Source organism: Dermacentor albipictus, chromosome 4, assembly GCF_038994185.2.
Source record: "Dermacentor albipictus isolate Rhodes 1998 colony chromosome 4, USDA_Dalb.pri_finalv2, whole genome shotgun sequence".
Taxonomy (NCBI): domain Eukaryota; kingdom Metazoa; phylum Arthropoda; class Arachnida; order Ixodida; family Ixodidae; genus Dermacentor; species Dermacentor albipictus.
Window position 1 is genome coordinate 64,312,184 of NC_091824.1, and position 26,684 is coordinate 64,338,867.

The 26,684-nt window shown below is 47.6% G+C and overlaps 2 protein-coding genes across 8 annotated transcripts in view; one reads left to right on the forward strand and one right to left on the reverse strand.

Annotated features, from left to right (window-relative positions):
- Nucleotides 1-26,684, forward strand: part of LOC139059120 (uncharacterized) — a 724,926-nt gene that overhangs the window by 226,573 nt on the left and 471,669 nt on the right. For 4 of the 7 annotated variants that reach the window (XR_011513931.1, XR_011513934.1, XR_011513930.1 and 1 more), the window contains exon 1: nt 21,022-21,250. The exons of the other annotated variants lie outside the window; for them this stretch is intronic. The gene's annotated coding sequence lies outside the window, so the exon portion shown is untranslated. Of the gene's footprint in view, nt 1-21,021; nt 21,251-26,684 lie in introns of those variants that run through there. 7 annotated transcript variants of the gene reach the window in all.
- The window catches only part of LOC139046708 (uncharacterized), a 208,386-nt gene that overhangs the window by 157,133 nt on the left and 24,569 nt on the right, over nt 1-26,684 (reverse strand). The gene's annotated exons all lie outside the window — the stretch shown is intronic.

Consider the following 26,684-nt stretch of genomic DNA (forward strand, 5'->3'; position numbering starts at 1 on the left):
AAGGATAACATGTGACCCGCAACAGTGCGTGCCAGAGATTCACATGGTGTACGCTGGTCTTCACATCCGACGGAGACGTACGAATCAGTGGCGTAGCCAGTAATTTCGTTGGGGGGGGTCTCACATTGCAGATCGGCCTCCTCCTAAGAGGAAACATTAGGTCAGATGCTCCAATCTAAATACATGTGGAAGGAGAATTCGTTTTTCTCGGGAACCACTGCACCAAATTTGATGAGGTTTGTTGCATTTAAAAGAAAAACCGAAATTCTAGGTACTGTTTGTTTTTAATTTTCGATTCAGATTGTCAATATTTTATTGAAAAGTGGCAAACATTGAAAATTTTCAGAAAACGAAGAAATGAAGGTTACAACTCTGTAAATCAGCAATGAAAATTGATATCACAATTCTGTGGATTGCACATAATAGTACATCTACAGCGGACAAAATTGATATGTTAAACATGAATCTAAAAAAATTAAGTGTTATGGAAATGCGGCTCTTGCAAAACCCTTGTACATAACATAACCAATTCACGTAAGATACAAATAGAAATATCGAATTTGTCCGCTTTGAATGGTGCAATGGATGCGGTTTACAGAACCGCGATATCTATTCTTGATGCAGAGCTATTAATCTGTAAACTTCGTCCTTCTATGTTTTTCGAAGTTTCGAATTTTTCAAAATATTTTAAACAAAGTTCCGGCCCTAATTCGAAATTCCGCTTGCAACAGATACTAGAATTTAACTTTTGCTCTCAATTGCAACAAATTTTATTAAAAGCGATCCAGGGGTTATCTCAGGAAAGCGTTTCTGAGTTTTACATGTATCTGAATAGGCCGCGTCGGAGTTGGGCCCAAGCTCAAGCTTCCCCTTAGACAATTTGCCTGGGGATCAAATACATAAATAACTGCATTGCCATTGCCAAAGATGCTGCAAACGAATCCTTGAATGCTACACACTGTCAATACAAGTAAAATATGTATTTTTTCATAAAATATTGTACTCGTATGTGCCAAAAATTGTGCCCGACTTAACTGATGTCAATGTTTCCATGTTTTTTGTCTTTTTAATAAGTAAAGAAAATATCACACGAACTTTAGAACTGCATCAGTTCGAAACCAGCAAAGCACTGCATGCCGCTGATATGAAAAATTTAATGGCCATGAAATGAACAAGTTGAGGACAAATATGTTAATGAAACTTTGTTATTCAAGATCCTTGTTTACATTCTCGTACATATGCAACGGCCAGTGAAAAATGAACGGCCAGTGCTACGGAGTTTCCAGTGCTGTCTCAGGAAACCATGGCGCTGCCTGTATTCGTGCCAATTTACCCAATCGCAGTGTTCGATTTCTTGTAGCACTTGGTAGCCGGATGTCACTGTTTTTCGCCGTATTATGAAACAATGAAATACACTAGGTTTTCACTGGCTTTCCTTTGAGTTCCGCTCATAATGGCATCCTGCGGGATAGTAGGCTACCCCATCCCTTGAAGTGAGCAAGTATTTAAGCCTTAGAAATGACCACACATCCAATGTGACGCACAATCACCTCCGTTTGCCTCGATTCGCGAAATCAAGAAAGAAAATACGAGTGCCAGGCGCAAACTAATGAATTCTTCAAAGTCGGCCGTCTTCATTATGTGACCCGAGTATATTACGCCTTCCCGAGAAAAAAGTGTCGTCATTTCGCTTTATCTTGCCTCGAAAAGTGTCGAGTGAAGAGGGAGAAAAAAAGAAAATAATGCACATAAGCGACAGTGACTACATACGAGAGGAGAATAACAAATTGTATAATGGGATGATGCCTAACTTCAGCGACTACTATACTAAAAGGAATGAGCAGAAGTTAAAAGGGAAGACGCAAAGGCGACCCAAGAAAGATATTCCATCAAGTACACGTTGTACCGTATTCTTTTTTTTTTGTCTTCGTTGATGCCCTTTAGCGATGGCCATTGTCGCTCTATTATTTTTTTTATCATCTCTCTCTACAACGAGCAGCAGACGCATTTGAAAGCTGAGCCTCTCGCGAATCGCAGAGCCCACGTGCGTTTTCTCCGGGCTCAGCGAGACATGCATGGGAGGAGGCCTGCACAGCTCATTGCTTCGTCAGGCCTCGCGGGACATAATTAAATTTCAGTTCCTTCTGGATTTCTCAGCGAGCAGTTTCCGCGCTATCTTGATCTCTTCCTCCTCCTTCTTCCCCCACACCCTCTGACCAAGTTTTCTTCTTTTTTTTTTCGCTGTCTCGTTTGTCTTTGTTCAGACCTGATCGTCCACACGCCCTCTCCGGCTATTCGCACCCGCACGAAATATTTTCCATTCTTCGCCCTAACGATATATACCGCTGTCTGCTGCTTCGCGCATACACCGCCCGGTCCGTCGTTTGGCTCGTTTTTATTCGTCTCTGAGCACACTTAAGTCAGGTTGTTTCCGGTCTGCGCTCATGGTTTCTTTTTCTCTCTCTCGCTCTTCTTTATTGTGTGCGAAGGTCCCGCACTCGTCGACTTGGGTGTAGTTTAGTAGTATCGGCCGGCTCTCAAGCACAAGTTCGTCTATATAGCTGTCTGCTCGAAAAAGAGCGGTAAGTGAAAAAAAAAATAGAGAGCGAGGGGCGGTGGGGGAGAGTTGAGTGAGAAGCGGAGGATGGAAGAGGTACGCCCGGAGGGACGAAGGGCCACGTCCTTATTCGAATCACGTCTCTGTTATCACATTGAGACGTGTGGCTTATATGCTCTCATCGCCGGCTGCAGGCGCCGAAGCTGGCACGCGGGAGGAGACGTCGACGACTCCTCGGAGAAAGGATTTTTTTTTTTTCGATTAACCCGGAGAACTCGAGCATACGCTGCCGACCGATACGTGCCTCCGACAAACAGTTGGGCAACGGCGGAGGACACGACGAATTTGCGAACTTGTAGCGTGCGCTAGTTTTTCGTATTTCGGTACTTTTTTCATTAGTTCATTCGTGGTGTGTTTTTGTTTCGTTTTTTTTTGTCAGCGAGTATTCAAGCTCTGATGGCCTTTATTGTGTGCGTTCAATGCCAAGCTCTATTGGGAGACGATTTTCGTTGCAAAGAGGCCCGTTTCGTGTAGCCGGAGGGTTCGAGCCAGAATTAATTTCTATAACGTAATTTTCTTTGTAAACCCTCTGACTTATTTAGCTTTGCCTTAATTACACGAAGGGTTGAGGGTGTGACTGCCACCAAAGTTAGTGGGTTGAAGTGCCGTAATTAACTCTATATTAATTACCTGTGTCTTACACAGCTTTTTCAGTCGTTGAGTAACTATTTCACGTAGGACCTAGTTCTTAGTTCGACTACCAGCCCTATTTAACACTAAAGATCGTGGGCTCGACTGATACCGAAGGTCGAGTGTTCGTAGCCTTTTGGGGCCATCTTGTGGTTACGCCAACAAAGACAACGCCGGATTTTTTGCCTGATATTGAGTCACATGATACTTTCGCAATAAGAAATTTTGTGATAGAAGTTGGAAAGTAGACGTACAGCTGTTTGCTCTGGGTGTCAGTACGTCGTCGTGTAACAGGTTTACCTATTTCATTGTTTCTGATTATGTTTTGCATGAGGCATATTTTTCAGGTTTCTGAGTCACTGCTTACTAACTGTCCTGGAACTGAAATTGCTAATTTTATTATATCTGACGTTTCTGTAGAGCGTTCATTGATTCCAGGACTAGTATGCTTGACAAAAAACATTGATGAATTCAAAATCCTTAATCCTTTCTGGAGCTGTACACGTTCAATGATGCGGCAGATGGAATAATTCCGGTGAAACTAAATTTTCAGTCGACCATAAATAAATGAAACGTGAAGGGGTTACATTAGTTGGATAGCTCAATTTGATTGGTTGAAGTCTTCAGCTTTTGTTGTGGCGCAGCACAAATAATATGAAGTTGAGAGTGATTAATTGTAACGATTGAATTTAAACAGAAGCCTTAAAAGCTCTGCTAAAATGTACTCTTCATAAGAAAAAAAAAGGACATCAAGTTCCTTAGGCTAAATGTATTGTATGATGTAGTGTATTGAATTTATTGTATGTATGAACGGAGAGATTATTTTCTTCGTACAGAAGTATTCAAACCAGAAAGAGAACATTATAGCTAGCATTCCTTCACTTTAACGGGACTGTACTTTCCACGACTACAGGTGCAGCAACTAACAACTGTACATAATAATTAACGTCATTTGAATGGAATATTATTCATTCATTATTGTGCTGAGGGGCACTCTAACGAAGAAAAGTGCCTTGTCATTTGTTTATCCTGTGTGTTGTATATGATGGCCATTTTTGTTCATATAAATTAGAATAAATTCGGTTCCGTGGTTGCCTGAAAACATTCGCACGTTTTACTATATTCGAATAGATACACCCGAACAGTATTAGAGCTGAAGCCTTCTGGTAAGCGAATCCCGGCCACGGCGGCCGCATTTCGATGGGGGCGAAATGCGAAAACACCCGTGTGCTTTGATTTAGGTGCACGTTAAAGAACCCCAGGTGGTCAAAATTTCCGGAGTCCTCCACTACGGCGTGCCTCATAATCAGAAAGTGGTTTTGGCACGTAAAACCCCAAATATTATTATATTATTATTCTGATAAGCGACACTTTCGTGCGTCTGATGTATTCCCACGGCACGCATGTCAGATGCAGATTTGGATCGTTATTTGTCATACCTGAGTCATACTCGCCGTGGGTGGGTGAGGCCACGCGGAAAGACGCGTTGAAAGTACGTTCCGCATTGTCTGTGGTTTAGCACACTCACACAACACACGCACCAAATGTCCTGATGCACGCAACGAATGTGAACACTCGCCGTACTGAGGTAATTACAAGGTTGCCAGTGCCACAACATACTGGTCTTGAGTGTTTTAGTATTTAAAAGCCACCATGAGAGAAAGAGAGCAATGGCAGTGACTCGCACTTTGAACGACGTGGCACAAATGTAATTTTGGATTGCTTCCGCAGCAACGGTTCCCGCGCACCCGCACTACTCCAGGAAGCGCTCCGTAATGATTGAAAGTAGAGCGCACGACAGGAAAGGCACAGGCTTTGGTGCTTCGCACTGTGAGCGGGTGAGTAGGGGATGCTGTGTAGATAACCGCGTGCTGGCGTTACAGTTATTGATGACCTGGCCTGTGCCTTCCTTCTTTCTTCCCAATAACTTTCGTTGTTTTCTGCAAAAGTGCCAATACGAGGGTGTCACGAAAGAGAGCGAGAGAGGAGAGGAGATATGCGTATTGATGGTTTCGCTTTACCGATTCGTCGCTAATGCGACACCAAAAACGCTTTTGTTGAGCCCTTGCAGCGTAGGCAAAGGCTATAATGATGTCTGACACGCGCTGTGGAAACGAAGGGCGACTGCAGCTTCACTGTTTACTTCTCCACTTTCCCATTGATTCTTTCTTTCTTTTCTTTTTTTTCTTTTTCAGAACGGTGGCTTTAGTTTCTGTCGTTGCACTCTTTCCATTCGGCTGGGTGTGGTTCCCGCTACAATGTTCGTTCCCTTGCATTTTTGCATTTATCCGAGGGTGCGCGTTTGCTCGCTGCATTTCTTTTTCCCGTTCTCACGTATAGCTTGGTGCGTACTCTCGCCTCACGTCTCTATTTCGAAACTGTTCTTTTAAATCCAACAAGACCTCGCCCAGAGCCTAAGGAGCCTCGCGAGTCTCACTTCTTATTTCTTGTTGTTTCGGTGATGCGAAACACGTTGAACCAAAAGAACAACAAAGGAAAAATTGAAACAAGAAAGGAAAAGCTAGGCGCAAAATTAAGTGCGTAGGCGAACCGTGAGAGGCGAGCGAGGTCACTTGGCAAGAGGGCTATTTTTCCACCGTAAGCGATATTTGCATACATTTATGGCGTCCATCCGGCGAACTGATCGAGTGTGCTTTCTTGCTCGTTGCTTCTTCATTCCTTCCCCTCGCTTCGCCTTTGCCGCTCTTCGATTACACTCCACACTTCGAGGAAACGACTAGCCTTGCCACCTTTTTCTCTCTCGCTTCCGTACCTGTTTAACTTCCTCTCCTTTTCCAGATGCTTCCTCTCTCGACATCCTTTCTTTTTTTTTGCTTGCTTGCTTGCTTGATAGCTGTGGGAATGTGCCTACAGCCGCAGACCCAGGACTTGAGATTACAACGACTAAATACACCGGCGCAGAAGAAGCGGGTTTTGCTCCGTGACGAAAAATAAAATAAAAAAACAAAAAAAAAGTTGTACGGTGGGCAGTCACCTCCACTCCTTCTTGCCTTTGCATACATACAGCGCCCCCGAGCGGATTCGCCGACCACCCCACTCGCATATGCCCAGGCCTGGGAGCTAGCTAGCTCTCAACGTAAGAGCCCGGGATTCGCGTGCAGTCGTCGTGACGTGCTACGAAGATGTCTGGAAAGGGCCGATGGGGAAGCGTCGAGGTTGTCTTGGGGAGGCAGGGTGGAAGGGAGGCTCATTGCACGGGGAGAACTGCAAGAGAAACGAGTCTGGCCCTCTTCGCTGTCGTCGTCGGGTTACCACGGGGCACGCGTGGCACGGCCGCGCTATATAGGAGCCCACACCGAGCAGGCAACCGCTGGTTCCCCGCCCTATGCGGGCGCCAGGCTGCCGCTTCGGATGGCGTGAGTAGAGGTGCTTTGCGGGGGCACCCGAAATGCGCCGCTGCACGTCCGCTGCTTTTCGCGGGGGGGTAGGGAATGGGCGGAAGGGGCCGAAGAGGGGCGAAAAAATAAGGTTATAGAGAAAGGGGCTAAGGCTTCTTTTCTGGCCTCAGCACGCATGAATAGCTTCCACACACACCTTTCCGTACCTCGATCGCTGTCGCTTACCTCCCCCCTCCTTCTCCCCCCCCCATTTTTTTCCCCCCAGACCTGTGTGATGACCACGCCGAGCTTGCTTTCCTCGAGAGAAACGAGCGCGTGCGGACGCGGCATTGCCGAGTGGCGCAGCCGTCGTTATGGGCCTAATTTGGCTATCCCGCGTGCCCTGTGGATGTCGGGCTCGAGGAAGAGAGGGGCCGCTTCCGCCTTCGTTTGCAACTGTCATTGTGTGCCTTGAAAGGGTGGCCATGGCTGGAAGCCAGGGAGGTTTAAATTGTGCAACGGAACAGGCGGTTTGCGGCCAGTCGGGGTTCGTGGTTTGAATCAGTCGGTGGTGGTGGCGACAACGCGGAAGTTTTGTTGGTTCAAACAAAAGAGGCTGGTGGGCTAGCTGGTATTGCATGTTAATAGATTTTAGCGCAAAGAAACGCGCGACACAAGAGAAGGCGCAATGGGCACAGCGCTTCTAACAACTGATGCTTTATTGCACTTGGGCACAGTATATATATCAACGTACAATAAAACACGGAAAGGGAGTGTAACGTCACTATAGCATCAAAGATCGCCTAGCGCCGTAACAGGCCACCACTACTGTGACAGGAACATTATCTCCTACTGAAGACCAAAAATAAGAGCCTTAAATATTCGATGTTGCCGTCATTATACGCGATATATATATATATATATATATATATATATATATATATATATATATATATATATATATATATATATATATATATATATATATATATATATGTATGTATATACGTAGGTGGTACGTGCGCCGAATGGAAGTGCCAACCAATGAACTTATGTTAGCACTGTATGCTAACCGAGAATATGGTACCAGTAAGCACATCTGCGTTGAGCATAATAAAAAAAAAGAAAATTCCGCATCAAACACTCTACGTACATTGTCGGCAGATAAGCATCTCTCAGTGGCGCATACCTCTTAATGAAATAGTGTATTATATTCAACGGCATATTTGATTTAGTCCCTATTTCTGTAGGTAATACTCCATATTGTGCAACCATTCCCTCACGATTTCGTATGTGCCAGGTTGAAATATTCCTAGAATCCTTAAATATAGTTATAAGTTTATTGTACATTCTGTTGCATACAGATCATCACTATTCCCTCAACAATAATCGTATGCTACTTTCATCATGCTGACAACGCTGCTCTCGCACTCTTCATCAGCCTAATTTGGCGTTGGTCTCTCGGCACCGTTTGTAAGTGCTGTAGAGCATACGTATGAACATTCTATGAGCATAATATTGCGACTTAGTCCTGCATAAGCATAAGCGTTGTATGATATTGCACGTTGCAGAGAATTACAATGAAGACAGTTGCACGCAGTGCATTGAAGTTTATAGCGTTTAGTTAACCACGTCTCGTTGGTTCCAACAAGCGCGTTGAATTAGATTGTGATTTTTTTTTGTTCTTCGCTCCACGCAGCACACCTTGCTATGTGAGGGTTACGGCCTCCTGGAGTGCTGCCGAAGTTTGGCTACTGTTTTCAGTATATTAGGCCCATCATCAGTGTCGAGCCCGAAGAGCTGCTGGACGAGCTTGGTTCTGGCTATATACTAACTGGCTCAAGTGAGCCGCCTCTGAAACTGCAACTTCTCTAAACATTTTCAAAAATGCGTAGTACTTGATTTTGGACGTCTGGCAGACCTTTAGAATTGCACTTGAGAGCCAGAAAGCCACTTAATGTGTAAAGCTGAAAGTTAGTCTTGTGCGTATACCGTAAGATCGAAGTGAACCAATGCACAGCAAGTCTTTGCGGCCTACGCAAAGACTTGCTTACTTACTTACTTACTTACTTACTTACAAAGTCTTACTTTACCTACGTTCTATTGTCCATACTGTCGACTTACCTAGATATGTCTGCGGCGGCTGTTCTGAAAGTCGATAATGTTACTATTAAAATTTTACTTTTCTGCGCGCGTCTACCTACTCGCTGTACAGGAGCGAAACAAGACTAAAGCGGTGCCGCATTTCCGTATTCCGCGCAATGTTCTTTACCTATAGATACCACGACCTTCTGCGTGCCCTATTGACGTCGCCAAACGATGCTCTATTTTCAGCGCAGTCAGTGTTCAGGTGACTCCTTGCATACATAAAACGCTTTTTTTCTTGTTTTTCCATGTCTTCCGGGGCAATCGAAACATCTTCGACCTGTATTTCCCGCATTAACATTCGGCCTTCGCAATTCGTTCAGTTAACAACGCGAAGCGTACCGTGTGCATGGCGTATGCTCAGGTTCGTTTATGCGAGAACAGGGAAACAGTGGTCTTCCACAAACAAGGCAGCATTTCGTTGAATCAGTCCGAAGAACACAGAACCCGCAAGAAGCAACCGCGCATTACGGTGCTTTCCATTCGTGGAGCGCCATTTCAGCGCTCCGATCAATCACAGGCGCAGCGTACCTTCGCGTACGAAAACAAGGCCAGTCGATACATACGCGAATTGCGGTAGACTCCCCCCCGCTGCCTTACCAGTCTGAATCGCGTTCCTCTCTTTGGCAAAGGGCACGCCACAGTGTTTCTCCTGATGCGTAGGTGGAATCGGCTATGACACCGCCCCGTCTTGGTCACTACCACGTATAGACCGGCTGCTCAGGTCGCTGCTGGGTAACGAGGAGTTCTTATCGGAAGTGCCGAAAGAATAACCGCACACGTATAAAGACAACGATTAAGCCACTTCGTACTGAATATGAGCCCACTCGATGCGCCTACGTCACCGCAAGCTTGTAATCAAACTCTGGGCAGATTTATCTGGCTATTAAATATGTACTGACCGGCCTATTTCCTAAGCGTAAGCATTATGAATGGTTCGACTCGTTTTAGTCATTACGCAAGTCACATAGACGCTCGATAAAAAATATATATATATATATAAGTCGTTATCACGTTGACTAAAAGAGATTGATCTCGGCGGCCGATATCTAAATGCATGGAAACGGAGAAATCGTTTTTCTCGGCAACAGCAATACCGAATTTCATTAAGCTTCTTGCATTTGCAAGAACAAAACTTTAATTGTCCTCGCTGTAGAAAGAGAAATTTCGATTTAGGCTGTCGATTTCATCACGAAAATTGTTGCAAATAGCAGTATTGGTAGTATCAAAACTAGCAAGTTTACAACGCACGCTCAGCAATGAAAAAATGTCACATTTCTGTAATCTGCGCATGAGAATGAATCTAAGGCACACAAAACGTGCACGCTAGGCAACCCTCTGAACTATACCTTTAGTTTCATCGTAGAATTTCTGCAAGAACTCTCGCAAGCATTGTAACATATTACCGTAAGCTGTAAAGTAGAAGGGAATATATTTGGGCTCGCTGGTTATTCATCGTAATACTGAAAACATAGTGCAGAACGGAAAATGACAAGTAGAGACACAAGTGCTGACTTTCAGCTAAGCCTTTACTGCGGATATTAAGTATATATACACACCCATCGGAATCAGCAAAAGGAAAGAACAGAGAGGAAGGAGGTAAACTGTCACGTGTGGTCTATGCAAAGAATTCCTACTCTTTCTTCGATAAAGACACTGACGGCCAACTGACGCACTCGTCTCCTGCCCGTGTTATCTCGGTGGCCTCCACGATTTCCCTGTTGCGGTGGCGATACACGACTACTGTCCGATCGAAAAGATGATCGCAAGATGGCTGCGCGTCATTTTTTTTTTTTTTTTGGAGCGGGTAGCCAGTAGGTCGTCTGCATAGCAGTGCTGCTGACTTTATTCTTGTGCTCTTGCAGACGCACATTCGAGCACGTGCTGGTCTGATCAATGGAGTGCCTACCTCAAGAGAGTGAAATTTTGTGGGCAACGCATCACATGTAGGGGACATAAGCATCTTTTTGGTTTATAGTGCAGTCTGGTTTTCGCGCTATCGTAGGGCCGTTCAACATGCACAAACTCAAAAGCTTATAGGCGCAATGAACGACTCACCGGACCGTTGCCCTGTCTTCTTCAGATTATGAGACACTTTATGCGGATAGAGAGTTACTGCTACCTTATCTTTGTACTTTTCTTCATTTTTTCTTTCTCTTGTCTTCCACTCTCTGTTCATCGCTCACGCGTAATTCAGCCTTTCTGAAAAAAATGTTGCCTCGCATAATTCTTTAAGTCACGTGTCACTATGAGTGACGTCACAGCACCAACATGTACGTAAGCGCACGCAGGCGATTAACGTCGACTCTCCGGCTGGGAGCGCGGCGCCCTCGAGGAGGAAGGCTTTGGTTTGAAATTGAAGCTCTTGCCGCTGCGCGTAGTGGTGTAATACATAGAAGACCCGATCGCTTGGGCGTATTGTATGCATGGCGCTTAGCCCGAAATGACCAGGCCTGGCAAGAGGCGCTTTAAGCGTGAGAAGTTGCTTTCTAGATCCTCAAGCTTTCCTGCTGTCTCTTGCAGACCTCGCTTTAGCGCTGGGCGCCGATGTGAAAGCCGAGTGATTCTGAACGCCGCACTAAGGCTCGAAAGTATGCAATATTTAGAAACAAGCTACAGAGAACAGCTTTTAGCCGGCATGCATACGACCGCTGGCATGCTACCCTGCACGGGGAGGTGGAAGGGAATTAAAGGATTCTAGAGTAAAATGGAGAAAAGGCAAATAAATATTTATAAGATGTGCCAGTAAAACTCTGCGATTTAAAGGTCTGACGACGGCGGAAAAAAATTCAGGCCTTTCTATTCCGTGAAGTAAACCTTCTTTAAAGCTTTCCGAGAACCCCAACTTGCGAGAGGTATAGCCGCACTCTGCGTATGTATAGCACTTACGCAATGCAACTATAAATGCCGGTCTGCAGCGTGATATCCAGCCGTGGATCGCAGTTTCAAGGGGTGCAGTCGATTGCCTCTCGCGCTCGCTTTCTCCTTCTTTCGCTGCTTTCTGAGCGGGCGCCTTGGAGCGATGGCGCCATCTCGCGGCACCTTTGTTCAACGCGAAGTGTTCTCGTTTTTCCTCGCTTTCTGGGCAGCGTTGGATAGCGGCATGGCTCAGCCTATTATGGCTTACTACGTTGGCACCCGACTCCCGCGTTGGAACTACTCGCACTTCAGCGCGGTCCTGGTCGAACGAGTAGATGGCTCTTTCTGCTGTCGTTGAGGTTCACGTTTTGCAGCGTAAGCTTGCAGCCGTGCAACAGAGCCGGCGCATCTCTTGGGATAATTTTGCTGTTCTTCGAGCGCTCTGTCTCTTGGCCCTATCTTTGCCCATTTAAGAGTACATGTTACGTCGGGCAGCATTGCCTTTGCCAAGGCAAGCCTGCACTGTAGGCCGCTGTACTGGCGGCTGGTGAGTGCCTCTGGATATGTATGCCTGCATGATAAAATACCATGATGACGAGCGGCTATATGGGTTGATGCTCTTAGTACCTAGTTATGGTGTGGTTGTGGAGTTCCGAAGCATTACACTCCCGAGTCATGTTGCGATAAAGCCTAGTACGGTAACAGCTTAGTACGGTAATAAGCTAGTGAACATGCTTCCTCTTCTTTTCTAACAAAATATTGTTGTATAATATAAGTTACTAAAAATTTGGTTCAGTACACATGTGTGCCGTGAAACACTACAATACCAACTAGCTATGTGCGCACGTTGGAAATAAAGCGTATTTTATATATATTTTTCTTGATCTGTACTCTGTTTCTCAGGTCAAACAAATACGCACAATAATTTTTATCTCTAAACGATAGTGCCAAAGAGGCCGTTTAGAGCAACTTAAGCACCGCCTGTTTCGACGCACAATGCGGGCGGGGTTCATTTAGCTTTACCGCTAAGACATGACACGATACGAGGCGTTGCTCATTGCAAGACCCCGAAGTCCTACAGTCAGCGAGAGGAACAGGGGGATCCGACGGGTTCCATTTTTCATTTGTCACAATCATATGAACTCAATGGACAATGATGGCTGGAAAAGCATAGCCGTGGTAGTGTAGTGGCTTTGGCGTCGCGCTGCTAAGCACGAGGGCGCCGGTTCAAATCCCGGTCGTGGCGACCGCATTTCTACAGGGGCGAAATCCAAGAAATGCCTGTGTACCGTGCATCCGCTGCACGTTAACCAACCCGAGATGGTCAAAATTGTCCCGGAGTCCCCCACTACGGTGTGCCTCATAATCATATCGCGGATCTAGCACCTAAAACCATAGGATTTATTATTTTTTTTACAGTCAAAGCATATAAAAATTTCATTGTTCTTTCTATGAACTGCAAGAAATGTAACAGAAATATTATTGTTTGTTTGTTTGTTTGTTTGCTTGTTTGTTTGTCTATGTGAAAACTTATATAAATCTGGAAGAGAGAAAAAGAAAGCAGGGAACAGGCTGGCAACCACTACTGGAAGGGGCACAGCGTCTGTCGACTCTTCAGGAAACAGCGAGGACGCAAATATGGAAATGGAAAGGCAAGATGAAACTGGACAAAAAAACAACTAGTAGCAGGTAGCAGCCTAACTCCCATCTTTCGCATTACGTCTGCGACAAATAATTTCTGCGATTCACCTAACGAAAACCAATAGTTTCCAGTATGATTTCCTTTGCTAAATGGTCTGCAGGCTTAGTATGCTTGTAAGTAACAAGGTAATACAGGAATTCAGTGAATATGTAAACTTGCAAAGTACAAGTGTATTTTTTTTAATTCCTTCAACCGCTTAAGAGTTCACGACAAAGAAACGGTAAGTGCTGTCATTGCCTACAGGTAGACGTGCAGGTATGACGGAGCAACAGCAGCGACATCATTGCAAAGAACCACAGCTCCGTCTAACTTAACATCTTTCTTGGTGTTTTTACGTACCTTGTGCTCTAATTCAACGTGCTCTTTCACGTAGAATGTACTCCTCTCAAGAGTCTCACCTATCCGTTCTGAAGGACGAAGGCTTTCCCTCGCGATTTCCGCTAGCGTCCTCTGACTCTATCGTGTGGGCTGAAATATCTTCATTCTCGGCCTTCACAGACTGAGTCTCGCTTACATTGACACCAAATTGGTTGCACAAATAGACCACCGGTAATCTGCTGTGTGCGCTACATGACTTGCCCCAACTCTACCTTTTTCCCTCAATCAACATCTTTTTGCTCTCTAATCAACGCTGCTTGCATCGTGTGTGTTAGCAACACAGTTGATTGTGTAGTGGAAACCGTGTTGCGGTAACTGTTACGCCTGGGCAACCTTACATGTAAGTGTTGCTTTCCATAGTTCCGCCTATCACTGCACATTTTCTCGTGCCCAATTTTGACAACGCACAAAAGAGTGAGCACCTCACGGGATACGTCCTTTCTTTTTTTTTTTTTTTGCAAATCGTAATGGCACTTGTTAGCTGCTACTCGCGAGCACTGCAAACACTTAGGTGCGAAAGGTTTATGCAAGAAAACTTGCAACGTTCATCGCGTGTTGGGAATATTTAAGCATTTGTCTTTTTTAACTGGAAAGAGCTTTATGCTGGGGTCCACCATCAACTTCCTGTAACGGATGTGATGCCGGCGCGAACACGTAAAATATGCTACCTTTACAGGGATGGCGCCGCCATCTAGGAGCGGTGAAGCGAAGTACTGTCTCATGACGTGAACCAGAGCGGACAGTTAGCGCTTCAGTAGTCTCAGCGCCGCGAAGGCTCATACGCAGTGTAGCCCGGTGTAGGCGGTGTAGACCTTCTGCTGAGGTGACGGCGCAGTTTCCGCACATGATTTGTCTTTCGCGTCCGATTAGACTGTGACGCCTCGTCGCCTACGGAGTGCAGCTTCAACATGCATCAGCAGTGCTTACACGCCACCTCAGGCATCACTTGCGATGACAGCAACTAAGAAAACTGCTGCGCTAAGCGGCGCAGAAGGGAAACGACGTCGACGGGCGAATCTCGCTTCGGTCCGGCGAGAAACCCGCCAGCGTGAAGCAGAACGCCTTGGCGCGTTCTCAGCGCACGCTGCGAACTCTGCCACTCGCATTCCTGAAGCCGCGCGCGTCGCAGCTCCACTGGCTGCCCAAGACACTATACGAAGCCGGGCCAAAATGCTCGTACCTTCACCGAAGCGACTCGGCAGCTGTGCACCACTCGCCAATAGGACTCCGCGCGCTAAGCAAACCTGCGACATGGTCGCCGACCCGCAGACCGTGTGCCTTTCTCAAAAGGACGTGTTGTTGGGCGAGTTGGTTACACACAGAAACAAGGAAGGAGACGGGACCGAGCGCCTGTCCCGTCTCCTTCCTTGTTTCTGTGTGTGTTCGCGCCTACTACCCAAGATGAATTGCGCCTTTCACTGCAGCAAACCGTCAGTTCACGAAGCAAACATACGACAGCTTCTGCAAAGACATGTTTCAGTTTCGTGTTCTACCGATTTCTATGAAACGGGCATCATCTTTTTCTTTCTTTTTCTTTTTTTTTTTTTTACAGCGAAGCTGTGAAGAGCTAGTTCCCTCAGGAGCGTGTCTGTGTGGAGACGCAAAGCTCGCCATACGTGCGCCGATCCCAAAAATAGTGCAATGCTGGGCCGACCTGTGGCGGAGGTGAAGTAGGCGTTAAGCACTCCCCATAGGTGGGCCGATCCCGAAGATAGTGCTCTGTCGGGCCGACCTGCGGCGGAGCTGCAGTTCGCCGTAAAGCGGCCCACATACACACCTTTGCTGGTCATGCTTCACAGAGTGAAAGGGGACTGCGTTTTATTTTGTTGCTGTTACAACCTCTCGATTGATACGCTACGCGTGGGAACTTGATAACTGCTTTTTTTCATGTTCTTCAGATGTTTTCTTGATGTTTATACATGTTTAGGTATGGGCTGGGACAGGAGGGAAGTAAAGGAGTCCACCCTTTCTTGTCCCTCTCTCCTCAACCCGCAGCGCTACCGAAGCGAGCGCATTTACACCTTCGCTATACCTACATCGAAACGCCGTATTGAAAAACGTTCCACGGGTTTGAGGGGGATTGGGGGGGATCAGATACAGCGCGAAATGGAATATTCACCGTTGTCGCCACGACAATTTCACAGCAGGATTTAAACGCCCCCGCCTCGAGGTAAGACAATAAGGTGGCTTCCCTTCCTTCTTCTTTCGCGACGAAGCGAAGAAGCAACAAAGTTGTTACGCCCGCAGACGCTGTCGGTGCAGTTGCCTGCCGAGCACCGCCGCGAGAAAAATCCCGAGCTTAGCGTGGAATTATTCGGCACGTTTTCTGTACATTCCTTTCCACTGGCCTTTCCACTGCTTGCTTGTTTCTTTTTTCTTTGCGTGCGTTTCTCAGTCTACCTCCTTGCGCTTTTGAATGCGTCTGCACCTGTTTCGTACCGCCGCCGACATGGAAAAGCGGGTATGCTCGCGCGAGCGTGCAAAAACACATACTTTTCTTTACAAGGCTTTGGCACCGCAGAGGCCGATCCGCGCACGGAACCGTAAATAAGCGGTCGGAATAATAGGTTTTTCTCCCTCCTCTCTCTCTCTCCATTTTTTTTCATTCCTCCTCCTCCCGCGACGTGTGTCGGGTTGCGTTACATCGCCTCTCTGCTTCCTCTCGTGGTTCGCCTTTTCGTTTTGCGGAAACCTCCAACTTCCCTCCCTTCTCCTCCCAACCACCCCGCAGCACAATCCCCAATTCGGAGAAGATTGTGTATGTGCGCGCGCGAGGGAGCTAGCTCTTTTCGGGAGGGCGTTTTTCATTCGTGCATATTCGGCGCCAGCACCCTCGAATCGCGATTGAACGCCAGTGCACCCCCCCCCCCCTCCCCGAAGCCCACCGCCAGCGCCAACAGCACCACGCACTCGTGAACAACGCTGCTCCGCAAGAGGCGGTGGCAAATCTACGTTCAACGCCGCGCACAAATTTCTTCCGACAAAATGCAGATTGCTGTATCTTGTATAGGGAGAGCCGAAAAATAAAGGGGGAACCACGCTGAGCGAGAAATGCAGCTACGCTGAAATTGTAAACGAACGAATTCTCTTTCTTTTTTTCTTTTTTCCCCACCAGGCGATTCTCCTTCGCTGTGCAGTCGCCGTATCGCGTATCGTGGGTGTAGTATATACGTAACTGCTCCTTCTTTTTCTTACTCGCAACTGGGCCCACCCGTGGCGTCATTTCAATGGGTTGCGTACGCAAAACCTATTTGATTCGGGCCGTGTGCATAATGAAAATAAAAGACGAGTAGGAGCTCCCAACTCCTTTTCAGTTCTTGTCGGTGTTTCGCGTGTGACGCTAACCTCATTGTCACTCGTAGTACGCTGTCGGGTCTTCTGTCAGTCCTGAACACGGTTGCGTAAAGAAAAACGTGTAGCTGGGGCTAGCAATGCAAATCGAAGTCCTCAATCCGAAACTGAGCTTCAATCATCATTTTTTTTTTGCTTACGTTATCTCTTTTGCCATTTTCTTGCGGCGTCAGGAACAGAACGCATTGCACTTATGCAGATCTGAAAGCGTATGTCCTGACGCTGTTTTTTTTTTTGTTCATTTTCCCCTCTGACATTGGCTTGCGAAACGCTACGCCCACACTGTCGGAGGCATCGGCAGTCTTGAAGCGCGCACGGTAAGCAAGAAACAAAATGCGAAAAAAAAATGCGGCCACGGTATTGTTACTATACACCGAACTATTTATTTGGGAGACATAATTGGTGGTATAATTAAGCATTAATTTGTTGAACGTTTGGTGTTATCCGAGCACGTGGGTCTATGGCGCATTGTGCTATTATTAAATTGATCCTTTCTGTATAGTCGATTCATACACGTGCTGTAGTTATGGCTGGATCTAAGCGAAGACCAGAATCGGCTGCTTCAGCCTGCGCGACAGCGTGACGTTACTTGATTAGCACAACAGTACTGATGGCTGATTCAATAAGTTTTTCTACGCTGCAGTGAATAGCGTCCTTATAGCAGCTCGCTTGCGGTGTGCTTGTGTGCTCTGTGCTTCAGCGGCACTGAGCCCCTCTAAGGTCGTCTGAGGACAGAAATAGCATTCTGTCCCGTTGCGTGAATTCAGGGTGCGTATTCTCGGACTATCCCTTTCAGAGACGTCACTTTCAGTGCATAAGCTCTTATTGGCTGGTCGAGCAAAAGCATTCAAATTATCCAACGCGCCATGTACTATGGCACACGGTGGTCACGCGAACGTAGTGGTTTCGCCGAAAGTGATCTTCTGAGAATACCGCTCCAGCTTTGCCCGTAGCAAAATCGCTTCGAGTGCAGCTAGTTTCCGGCGCTCTAGTGTGATGCAGCTTGGTTAGGTGTAATTAAAACTACGTAAAGACTCGTCCGTGGAGCGAAGCGTTGATTTGGTCAGTCGTGTCAATGCAGCTTTACGGTATGTCGGAATACCGGAACAGCACAGCGGAGCAGCAGTCATTGTAACAATAGCTTGTGGCCATTTAGTTCAAGAGCAAATCTCCAGAAGCATTTGCTTTTTTTGCTGTTCCCGCGGAGGAAAAAAGATGGAAAAGGAAGCCAGCGTACATTCACGACATTGCTGTTGCCAAAAATGTTTACACTGGCGAATGCGCTGCACACAGCTCATGCTTGTAATAATAGCCCATTATACTTTGGTCGAACTCGACATCACAAAGTGGCGCCACTAGTGGTTCTGCTAACAACTACGTTTCCGGTATTCCAACTGTTCAGTTATATGGTAATGCGCATGCGCGCAAGCTTTAACTCTTTAGTAATTCTGCGCAACAAACACGGACGGCGAGTTTCCTCCGTCTGCGCGAGTTCATTTTCACTAGACTTTCGCTGCGGAGTTGCAGCAGATGCTCCAGTACGCCTATCTGCACTTGGCCGATGCACGAAACGAAAAGGACGGACAGAGAGAGAGAGAGAGAGAGAGAAATATAATGAAAGCGAAAGGCAATGTATATTTCACGTGACCAAGAAAGATGTTCCTAGATGCAAACGAGGCGGCACGTTTCAGCCCGCACACGCCATTCTGGATACACGTGTTTGTCACAGACGGGGAGTCGTTCTATTCGAAAGCAGCATTTTGTAAACATTTCTCACGCGGCCCGTATACAAGGGTGTGCGCGCGGAAGGCGCGGACAGCCTGCCGCGGACGGCATACAGAGAGCCCCAGCGCATCTCTTGACCTCGGCGGCTGCTCGTCGCCTTGGCATGGATGCCCAAGCACGGCCGCGAGCCCGCGTTGTTTAGTTTTTTTAACATTCTGTCGCTCGGGCTCTGCGGCGCGGCGATACGCGTACGTGATCGCAATGAATGAGGCTTCGGCTCGGCTTTCTTTTGTCCCGTCGACGCGAAGGGCAAGAAAGGCGGCGTCTCTTCCTCTCGTTCTTGTTTCCTCCAGCGTTTCACTACGACTGCGGCGTGTCAAAAACCACGAAAGGGCAGCGAAGTGTGACGCGAACTGGGTCGTCAAGCGTTCGCACTTTTCAAATGCAAACGAGCCTGGTGACGTGCTCGAGGCCCGCTATTGAAAAGCAAAGGAAAAATACTTGTACGTGCTCTGCCTCGTGTGATGTTTAACTTGGGAGTCTCCCGAAAATGTCCCCCACACCGCGGTCTCTGTCGGGGTACAGGATGTGATGTTCTGGCACGCCTCGCAACCTCCCCTTGTTACGGCTGCAAACTGTCGGAAGTGTTTGTTTTTGGGCGAGACTGACGTGCGCAACGCCAATGCTCGTTGACAGTGGCCTTCCTCGTGACGCGAGACCGTTTAAGACTGCAAGAAAACGTGACCTTCATTTTTCGCTCACTTCGAGGGACGCTCGCTTGCGGAGGTAGTTTCATTTTCGCGAGATTTCGCGTGGCTAGCGCATGATATGTCGGCGTCTACAGATGACAACGTTCTTGCTGATTATTCGGGGGGGGGGGGGGGGCGGAAGTGCACTATTGCTGTTTAAGGAGACGACCAAACTTGCTCAACTAACTACTTTAGTGAACATCGTTCTTGGTCCTGTGCCAAGAACGCTCATAGATGCCGTTACGTGTGGCACTGCTCCCGCGCAATCTCGCGAAAATGAGAGTGTCATCGCAAGCGAGCTCCCGAGAACCACTTCTCCGCGTCGGCCATTGATTGCTCTAGATAACCTAACGAATGCGCCGTGAATATGATATCACCGAAAGTGATCTACCGATAATATGATCCCTGGTGGCTGGGCGATCCGATTTCGAGTACCGTGCCACGCGCGTCTATTTTGTGCTCGCAGGGAGGACAGGCTGAGAGCGCAGCGTTTGCGGAGTGCTGCCGATGTCCATCTTCTTGGTCAGACATGTAGCTTGATTTCCCCGCGCATTGTGTCATTCTCCTTATAAAACAATATACCCGATGGCGCTAAGATTCACCGGCGCCTACGATACTCCCTAATGCGAAATTTGACCACAGCTTCTCCTTTACGTCTTCTTTTTCCTCTTTTTTCGTTATTTCTTTTTCCTCCTCTAGCTCTTTGGCGTCTTTGCAACCCTAAATCCCCCCTCCCCCGAGCAGGGTAGCAAGCCGGGAACTCGACTGTGGTTAACCTCTCTCTCTTCCTCTCTCTCTTAAGCCGAGCTGTATACGTGTTTTCATTTCGCGACATATTACAGCGAAGCTGTATACCTCTACCGTCCAAGGAAATTTTCGTGTCGTTGCAATTGTAAGCAAAAAACTCCCCATATGTGGGCCCATCCCGCAGATAGTGAAATGCCAGGCCAAACCTTGGCGGAGGTGAAGCAGGCGTTAAGCACTACCTATACGTGGGCCGATCTCGAAATTAGTGCAATGCCGGGCCGACCCATGGCGGAGGTGCAGTTCGCCATTAAGGTGCCCACAACACAGCTCGCTGGTCATCCTTCTTCATAGAGTGGAAGGGCACTGAGGTGTTTGGCTGGCCCGGACAATCTGTCTCGTGCGGTATTATGCAAATGGAGCGAAGTAGGGAGAGACTGCCTTGCTAATCTGGAGATGGCGAGAGCGAGTGCGTGGTGACGCGTGAGTGCGATTAACAGCAGTCGCCGCCAACAAATCTACCAGACGACGCGCGCTACTCTGGCGCCATCTCGTAGCCACCGTCGCCGCACTACGCCTTTCTTCTCACGCTTTCGCCATACCCTCCTCCTCTTTCCGCTTCATGGTACCACTGCTCTCTCCTGTCCGCCTTCCTCCACACGTCTTTCATCCACCGCTGCAATCCGCGTTCGCTTTCATCTTTGTGCTCTCGTTAGCTCGGTTGTGCCGCCCCCACCCGACGCCAACGCTCGCCGCGGGAACAGGCGCCTAGGCGTTGCGCTCTAAAAAATTTCATATTGTTCATGTGCTTCCTTATCGACAATACAAAACGGGCTAACTAAAGGTTGTTACGTGAACGCTGTGGCGAACGCCAAATCGGTGAGTCAAAACGACGAGTACTGGCGCGCGAAGTGTTGCACCGGCGCAGTTCCGTGACAGCAGTCAAGGCCCACAAACTTCTGCTGCCGGTAGCACAAAGGACTCATGAACCCCGGCGCCACCACGACACAAAGTAAGTGACCAACTAGCTTCCGAATTGTACACAGGGAAATTTTCGCCGTGCTTATTGGCGTGAAAGGTCGTGTTTTGGGTAAAACGAACACCGTAATATAACTGAGGCACCCGATTTCAGCGAAACTGCATCAAAGCGGCAGTCCGCGAGTAATGTCTACGGCCACGCCTATTAGATAGTTTCAGATTACGGGACGGAAGCGCCTTGTGTCCCCTTATCTAAAACTTTCTAAAGTCGCACTTTTCGCGCGTATGATTGTTGAAAGTATACATCTAACTGTTTCTTCGCGTCTTCCGTTAAAACTTTTGGGCGTAGCTCAAGAAGAAACCACCACGCCTGAAAACCTTCGATTGCTTCCGTGCCGTATGTAACTTATTCTGAGATTAAAATCCGTGCAACTTCTGCAGCAGCAAATGTGTGAAAACATTCCTCCTTTTCTGTTGCTTTTGAAGAATCGGTGCTTCGCTTGTATGTTGCTCTCCTTTCGCGCTTCGAAGGCCTGTTTTCACCGTCTTGTTGTTTTTTTTCCCCTGCAAGACATTGAGGCGAGAGAGCCGTGAAACAGGAACCGGAAATAACTGCTTCTCACCTGTACGCGAGCGGTCTAACCGTATGATCGGGAAAAACAAGAGTTTCGTGTGTGCGGCCTCTCTTTGGTCGAGAGCAGTCGTATTTCGGCGGGACGGCGCTTCCGCAAGCACGCAGTAGCGCGCTTGATGGATCTGATTGTGGCGTGCTAGCACGCATAGCGACGGCCAGGTAGCCTTCCCGCGTGCTTCTGGAAGGCCACGTGACTCCGCCGGAGCTCACGGGATCGACCGCGCCGGTGTCGACCGCGGGCCAAGCTCGCTCATTCGCTCGGCCCACGCGTGACTTGGTCGACTACGTTGTGTGGGGAAAAAAAAAAGCACGGGTCGCATAAATTTTTGAAGAAGACAAAAAAAAATGAATCATGAGGAAAATTGTTGCGTTTAATCATGAGTGGAGGAAGCGAGGTCTTAAGCTCAGTGCGAAGGCAGGTACGTTAAAGAAAAGTCGGACAGAAATTGGGATAAATTACTGACATTTTTGATCTCTGTTAATACAGGGCATATATAGACAGCGAGCACTTAACTTGCACTTAACGGTGCAGCTGAAGCTATTTACCTTGTGCAATTTTAAATCTGTGGTCTTTGTTTTATGGAGTTTTACTTGAGTGATAAGCAATTCTCTCCATAGCTGGGCAAGTATCTAGCTAGACATTTTGTGTGTTTCTTACACAATGTTTTTTTTTTTGTGGTCAATATCATCTACCTGCTATGCTCATGTGCTTTCTTTCGTAAACTGCTTTAAAAATAGCGTGACATACAAGCACAAATGCATTAGGCCTTCAAACGCTATAGTATATATTAAGTGTTGTTTCTGAGTATAAGTAGTCTTAGCTAAGTAGCTCGATCTCTCTATCGCTAACCAACCAGCCACTCTAACGATTCCATGGAATTCTTCCGAAGAATTGCAGTTTGGCCTACTTGGTGTTTACCAAGCCCGTGTCGTTTTTATGATCTCATCTGCTGTCCCCATCTTTATTTGCCGTCAATATGATATTCATGTAATTTCGGGGCGCGTGTTAGGCAGGCGCTTTTTCTACACGGAAGTGGCCGCATACGCTAACGCTGAGTGACATCTTCGAGATGTGTTACCAGGAAGAAAAAAAAATTACATTATGTGGTTTTACGTGCCAAAACCGCTTTCTGATTATGAGGCACGCCGTAGTGGGGTACTCCGGAAATTTTGACCACCTGGGGTTCTTTAACGTGCACCTAAATCTAAGTACAAGGGTGTTTTCGCATTTCGCCCCCATCGAAATGCGGGATTCGATCCCGCGACCTCGTGCTCAGCAGCCCAACACCATAGCCACTGAGTAACCACGGTGGGTACCAGGAAGAAGCGCATGCTGGCCACAGTCAATACATAAAGCCAGTGCAGAACGGTCGCTGTGTAATATTAGGTGCCGTAAAAAAAAAGAAAAGAGGAAAGCGAGGAGGCCGGCACTGTTCCGACGGCTATAACTTCAAGAACAGCGCGCGCTATGGACAAACAGCGCTCGAACTTCGCGTGGCAAGAGCAATGCCGTAACGCGCGTGCTAGGAAAAGGAGAGAAGCAGTTTTTAGCAGCGCATTCTGCGATTTCACGTCAGCAGTTTCAACATCCGTATTCAGGCACATGTGCCCAAATTCTGGCTAGTCGATAACTGACTGGGCGTCGCGATGATAGAACGTAGGAGTCCATGCGATTCTTGCAGCGGGCATAGACTTGAGCAGACCTTGGTTGTTTGTGTCAACCTCATCCAAACGTTGATATAGACGCGCGTTGATGCATTGATTCACGCTTTCTAAAGTGTTGCAAAAGACAGCGCCTCTTCCTCTTCACAGTCTTTCTCTTTACGGGCGCGCACGCCTGGTATTGTTCAAGTTGTCTGGATGTTTTCGTGACCTCTTTGCGAGGCTGTGTCGGCCTACTTTAGTTGGACACTGAAGCTGCCATAGATCCTTCTAACCAGCTCCCATTTTCGGCAAATAAACCCCAACTTTCACACGCAAGAACCGGATACGTGCGCATGCGCCTAGCACGTACGCCCGACGTACCGTTCTTGTACTCTTCTGCGCATGCGCACTGTTCAAAGCGCCCCTGCGTCTGTTACTTGCAATATACTAAAGCCCCCTTGGCTGCGCCTGTAATGTACAAGACGTGCTTAACTCCACACGCTAACGTTCATCCAAGTCATCTCGCATTTCTTTATCTGGCTCAACCCATCTTGCGGTACACTTGCATGAAATAGTCATTATCGCGCCTCCACGGTAAATGGGAAGAAAAAAATTGAAGGCTATCATCTGCGTCTAAGAACACAATAGTTGCGTTCATGTTCAAGCAGTGGAAGTGCTTAGTCCAACACCAAATGCAACAATAAAAAAACAATGATTACTGCAAATGCTTTGTGCAAATTAGAAAGCACCAGAAAGCGTACGTCGGATATTATGTACCTCGTAATGCCCTAAAGTTAAACGGAAGCGTTGGCGCCACACAGTCATCGTCATGCCGCCATGCTCAAAAGCAACCTTGGAACGCGAATGCCATAATGAAGTGAGACTATAAGCGGAGTATGTCGCACAGAGCCGAAGCAACGCCACAGTGCTCTAACGCTTATCTCATTACCTCGAACGTCATCGTAAGACGAGTCATTCCGTAATGCATGACAACGCAGTGATTGCGATGGTGTGACTGCATATGAGTACGATGGGATGACAATGTTGTGAGGAGGATGGCATGACGGGTGTCGTACGTGAAAGCTGGAGTGACGGCGTTTATGCGAAAACGAAGGCAGGACAGCGACGTTTATGACAATGGGTGCATGATTTCGACTATGTGGTATCGACTGTGCGTGTCCGGAAAAAGAGGGGGAGGAAGAGTACATTTTAATGAACAAAAAAGGAGGAGAGGCGGGCCTGGAGAGCATTTCTCTAGCCTGCTACTCCTCACTGGGGTAAGGGGTGTCTAGAAAAGCTGCATGAGATGGCAATGACGTTGACGGGACGACAAAGGCGGTAGTACAACGACGGCATGATGGTAATGAGATGACGATTCTTTAATTTATGATAGTATAATGGCGACAGCGGGAGAAGATAACATCAGGTCAATGGGATGACGATGTTGGCGCGACCATGACGGCACGGTGACAGTATAACGATGAATACATGATAGCGACTGTATGACGACGACGCAAGGACGATGATGGGGTGACAATGGCGGCATAATCATGGCTGAATGACCACAGCATGGTTACGATAGAATGACGAAGAAGGAATGACGTCAATTGATTTACAAGGCAGTATCACGACGGCAGCTTGACGATACTTGTGTGACAGCTGTGTGAGGACGATAGCAGGCGACCATGGCATGTCGATGTCGAAGCTAGAATGACAACGATAGAAGGGCCGCAAAAGCTCCACGACGACGGTGTAATAAAGAATGCATAACGTCCATTGCATGGTGATGACGCAATGATAACGATGACATAACAGTATCAGAACAATGGGATCACAATGGCGTGACAACGACGACATGACAATAGTCATAAGAATAGGTAGATCGATAGATGTATAGACTGATAGCATTAAAAAGGACAAAAATCATATATTCATATAGAGAGCTGGAGGGGGTATTCTGTAAGTGCAGAGTACTCCGCCTAGTGGACATGTCCACTTCGTCTGCTGCTGAAGTTCTGATTGGCTGGCCAGGGGTACGCGTCAGCAGAAGACAGGCGCCCCCAGCCAATCAGCCCTCGAGCAGCACACGAAAGAGACCTTTCCTTTAGGTGGACACTTACACGTTAACCCTCCGCTCCCCCTCCCCTCACCACCTGTAAGCGCAATTTGTTCTTCGAATGCACACTCCAAGAGTGGCACTATCGCATTTCTCTGCTGGTACCAGTGACAACGTCTAAATATATAATCGCCACGCGAAGAACTCTTTACATTTATCCCCCCACCCTCTAACCACAATTACTAGCGATGCGATGCGCAGCGCGGTAGCGAGAAGCTCAATTCGGAAACAGGGCTGTTGCGCCATACGTTTGCTATACCAGGCACTGAAGATGCTCTAAAGCTCCCGCACATTGCGACAGAGAGCTTTGCCGCCGATCGACTGCTGTTACCGCGCACTCAAGCGTACACGATCGGTTCGCCAGCGCCAGCAAAGTGTAGGAGACATCAAAAGAGTTCTCGCTTCTTGCTTGCGTAACGACGGTGCAGCGAAGCATTCGCGATGTTTGTCCCTTCAGGTAAGGATCGCTCTGCAGCAGCTGTACTGACGCTCCATGCAGCCCCGTGCCAACGAGTTTTTCCATTGTGTATGTAAACGTCGGGCGTGTAGCCACTGAATACTAAGTCTGACGTCATACAGGCGCACGGGACATTTATAGCTGGAGCACTCCGCATTCTGAAACAATTACATCGTGGTACTTCAATACACTAGTGCGCCCTAGTGGTGCACGTGCCTTTCCGAAAACGTTAAATTTTAGTGCAGCATAATAATTTGTTGCATAATAATGCAGTTTTGCGTCGCTCCGCCACGCATTGCAGGTCCCGCAAGCTTTTGAGGCTGACTGTACACCCGTGATCAAAACTACACGGACCACGGGAGCGTGTGCCAAACTGCACCGACGCGCCACCTTCCGACGCGGTGCCGGCTGTCGAGAGTGGCGCCGACGCGCATGCTTATTCCCATCATACCTGACGCCCCGTCGTGTAGCTTTCCTCGTTTTCAGTGTTCAGCGGACCGGTACTTGTGCCGCTTCCTCGGCTGCGTCGTAATCTCGGCCGCTGTTTCAGCGATTGGCTGCAGCATCGCTCGCTCGTGCGTCCTTAGTGCATTTCATTTCTTCTGTTAACGCGCGGC